General features: G+C 44.1%; 1 non-coding gene across 1 annotated transcript; it reads right to left on the reverse strand.

The window, feature by feature from the left end:
* MIR449C (microRNA mir-449c) lies at window positions 1-113 on the reverse strand. Its single transcript, NR_034750.1, is given in 1 exon segment — window positions 1-113. It is a non-coding gene; the product is annotated as a microRNA mir-449c (primary transcript).
* Between the last annotated feature and the right edge of the window lie 4,627 nt (window positions 114-4,740).

Below are 4,740 nucleotides of genomic sequence, written 5' to 3' on the forward strand. Positions count from 1 at the left end.
TCCATTCCTTTCGCGTTGGGTTTGGATTGTGACAGTGGGGCGTGCAACCAGCTGCTGGAATCATTTATTGAACAGCCAGCTAGCAAAGCACTGCCAAACCGGCACATTCTTAAGGATCGAGAGCTCTTTGCCATTCGACGCAGGTCAGATGTGGCGTGATACTCTCCTTGACACGATTTACATTGTACACTCCCCATTATTTTATTCCTTATAAGTCATCGCTGAGCATTTTTTGCCAAAGTCCTATTGAAACAAACTCTCAGTTTTTCATCTTGCAGTAATTTACAGTGGGGGGCATCCCTGCTAATAATAATCTTGGTATTTGTTAAGCGCTTACTAGGTGCACAGCACTGTTCAAAGCGCTGGGGTAGATACAGGGTCATCGGGTTGTCCCGCGTGAGCCTCACAGTTAATCCGCATTTTACAGATGGGGTAAGTGAGGCACGGGGAAGTGAAGTGACTCGCCCACAGTCACACAGCTGACAAGTAACTGACAAGTGGCTCAGTGGAAAGAGCCTGGGATTCGGAGTCAGAGGTCATGGGTTCGATTCCCGGCTCTGCCACTTGTCAGCTGTGTGACTGTGGGCGAGTCACTTCACTTCTCTGGGCCTCCGTTCCCTCATCTGTAAAATGGGGATTAACTGTGAGCCTCACGTGGGACAATCTGATTACCCTGTATCTCCCCCAGCGCTTAGAACAGTGCTCTGCACATAGTAAGCGCTTAACAAATACCAACATTATTATTATTAAGTAGCGGAGCCGGAATTCGAACCCATGACCTACGACTCCCAAGCCCGGACTCTTTCCACTGAGCCACGCTGCTTCTATATGAGGATAACGACCCAAGTTTTTCACTTCAGATTCTTTTTCCTCTCAATTGCATCACGTCTTCAAAAATATGCAAAAACTCTTTAGAGCTCTACCTTTCCTTACCATTATATACTTTTATTCTTAACCTTGCCCTGTGCCTTACCTTGTAATCACTAAGTAATGTGAAGCACGGACTTGGGAGTCAGAGGACGTGGGTTCCAATCCGGGTTCCGCCACTTGTCTGCCGTGTGACCTTGGGCAAGTCACTTCCCTTCTCTGAGCCTCAATTACATCATCTGTAAAATGAGGATTAGGACTGTGAGCCTCACGTGGGGCAACCTAAATACCTTGTGTCTACCCCAGAGCTTAGAACAGTGCTTGGAATGTAGTAAGCGCTTAACAAATACCGTAATTATTATTATTATTATTATTATTATTAATCAGCTGCTGGAGATTCATTTGGATGAAAATGCCACTTTTTTACTTTCTTCACTTGAGAGTTAAAGCATTAGGGAGATTGGGAAAATACCATTGTTAATTCAATCAATCAATAATATTTGGAGGCAGCGTGGCTCAGTGGAAAGAGTCCGGGCTTGGGAGTCGTAGGTCATGGGTTCGAATTCCGGCTCCGTCACTTGTCAGCTGTGTGACTGTGGGCAAGTCACTTAACTTCTCTGAGCCTCAGTTCCCTCATCTGTAAAATGGGGATTAAAACCGTGAGCCCCACGTGGGACAACCTCATTCCCCTGTATCAACCCCAGCGCTTAGAACAGTGCTCTGCACATAGTAAGCACTTAACAAATACCAACATTATTATTAAAATGTGGATTAAGCCTGTGAGCCCCATGTGGGACAACCTGATGACCCTGTATCTACTACCCAGCCCTTAGGACAGTGCCCAGCACATAGTAAGCGCTTAAAAAATACCAACATTATTATTATCATTATTAATAAAATGTGGATTAAGCCTTTGTGCCCCATGCGGGACAACCTGATGAGCCTGTATCTCCCCCAGCGCTTAGAACAGTGCTCTGCCCACAGTAAGCGCTTAACAAATACCAACATTATTATTATTACTCAGTCAATGGTATTTATTGAACACTTACTGTGGGCAGAGCACTGTTCTAAGCCCTTGGGAGAGTATGTTGCAACAGAATTGGTAGAAATGTTCCCTGCCCAAGGAGCCAAGGAGTTTACAGTTCAGACAGGAGGACAACCATTAAAATTAAATTACAGATATGTACAAAAGTGCTGTGGGGATGAGGGTGGGTAAATACCAAGCACCCAAAGGGTACAGATGCCTAAAGATGCCCCGCTCTTAGTACAGTGCCTGGAACACAGTAAGCACTTCACAAATAGTATCATTATCGGAGAGCAGGGATCAAGTCTACCAACAGTAATGTACTCTCTTAAAGCGCTTAGTACAATGTTCTGCTAAAGTAAGCACTCAAATACCAATGATCAGTTGATCACTGTGTGTAGAGACCTGTCTACTGAGTGGCATAATAAATCAATGTTCTCCTTGATATACGTTTCCTGAAAGAACATCCCCCCTCTTCTGCTACAGCCAAAGCAAAAATTCTATTATTTTCTTCGGTAACAGGATTAACACCAAGGAAAGGTCATAAACGTGCTGGACAGCTACCTGGTTAATCTTCAGGAAGTTTTAATTTCTTTTCCACTTCATGTCTTGAGCAAGTTTTCTGGTGAAGTGCTCCCTGTGAAAACATAAAATATTTTGGAGTGGGGGGAGAGGGGTTATATATATATATTGTTCATTATTTGCTCTATAATGGGGTCAGGGGATCTAAGAGTCCCGCGAGCAGCAAAACACCATAAAATCCATGCACTCCTTCACCCCTCCCCCAGATTATTTCAAACCCCCAAAAAATAGCACTTCACAGGGGAGACCACGTCTTTTGAGCCTAAGACAACCCACCTGCCTCCCAAATCGGTCAGTTAATCGCACTGATTAAGCACTTACTGTGTGCAGAACACTGTACTGAGAGCTTGGGGGAGGACGACATAGCAATATAACTGATGCAATCCGGTCCCACGAGCTTGCAGCCTGGAGGGGGAGAGACGTGAATAGAAATAAATTGATACATAGAAATAAACGACCTACGGCACCCAGGAAGCAGCGTGGCTCAGTGGAAAGAGCCCGGGCTTGGGAGTCGGGGGTCGTGGGTTCCAATCCCGAATCAGTCGCTTATCAGCTGTGTGACTTTAGGCAAGTCAGTTCACTTTTCTGTGCCTCAGTTACCTCATCTGCAAAATGGGGATTAAAACTGTGAGCCCTAAATGGGACAATCTGATTACCCTGTATCTAATCCAGTGCTTAGAACAGTGCTTGGCACATAGTAAGCGCTTAACAAACACCATCATTTTTATTATTATAGTAAGCGCTTAACAACTACCATCATCATCATTATTATTACAGTAAGCGCTTACCAAATATCATAAATTATTATTAATATAGTAAGCGCTTAACAACTACCATCATCAGTATTGTTATTATAGTAAGCGCTTACCAAATACCATCAATTATTACTATTATAGTAAGCGCTTACCAAATACCATCAATTATTATTATTATAGTAAGCGCTTACCAAATACCATCAATTATTACTATCATAGTAAGCGCTTACCAAATACCATCAATTATTACTATCATAGTAAGCGTTTACCAAATACCATCAATTATTACTATCATAGTAAGCGCTTACCAAATACCAACAATTATTATTATTATAGTAAGCGCTTACCAAATACCATCAATTATCATTATTATAGTAAGCGCTCACCAAACACCATCAATTATCATTATTATAGTAAGCGCTCACCAAATACCATCAATTATTATCATAGTAAGCGCTTACCAAATACCATCAATTATTATTATTATAGTAAGCGCTTACCAAATACCAACAATTATTATTATTATAGTCAGCGCTCACCAAATACCATCAATTATTATTATTATAGTAAGCGCTTACCAAATACCAACAATTATTATTATTATAGTAAGCGCTTACCAAATACCATCAATTATTATTATCATAGTAAGCGCTTACCAAATACCATCAATTATTATTATTATAGTCAGCGCTCACCAAATACCATCAATTATTATTATTATAGTAAGCGCTCACCAAATACCATCAATTATTATCATAGTAAGCGCTTACCAAATACCATCAATTATTATTATTATAGTAAGCGCTTACCAAATACCATCAATTATTATTATTATAGTAAGCGCTTACCAAATACCATCAATTATTATTATTATAGTCAGCGCTTACCAAATACCAACAATTATTATTATTATAGTCAGCGCTCACCAAATACCATCAATTATTATTATTATAGTCAGCGCTCACCAAATACCAACAATTATCATTATTATAGTAAGGGCTCACCAAACACCATCAATTATTACAGTAAGCGCTTATCAGATACCATCAATTATTCTACCAGGAAAGCGCTTAACAGACACCATCCTCATTAATAGTATTACAGCAAGTCTTACCGAATGCCATGCTGCTGCTGCTGCTGCTGCTGCTGCTGCTGGTGAGGGGGAGGGTGCGCCTAAGCCCCCATGAGGCCGGTCCCGTCCCGCGCGGGGCCCCGAGGGAGCGAGGCGCGAGGCGGCTCCGTTTAAAGCGCCGGCCGAGCGGCCGCTGGAGCGGGAATTCCCCGCTCTGGAAGCCCATTGGCTGGCGGGGCGATGACGTGGGGGGGTGGGCGGGCCCCGCCCCTCGTCGCGCGCCACGCGCCGCGCGCCGCGCCTGCCGCGCGCCCTGCCTCCCGCGCGCGCGCGCGCCGGCCCGCGCCCCTCCCCCCCCCCCCCCCGCCTTCCTTCTTGGCCTGGCGCTGGGCCTCCGTCAGGCCCGGGCGGCTCCCGCCATTAGCGTCAGGCGGGCGGGC

Source organism: Ornithorhynchus anatinus, chromosome 1, assembly GCF_004115215.2.
Source record: "Ornithorhynchus anatinus isolate Pmale09 chromosome 1, mOrnAna1.pri.v4, whole genome shotgun sequence".
In the NCBI taxonomy this organism is placed as follows: domain Eukaryota; kingdom Metazoa; phylum Chordata; class Mammalia; order Monotremata; family Ornithorhynchidae; genus Ornithorhynchus; species Ornithorhynchus anatinus.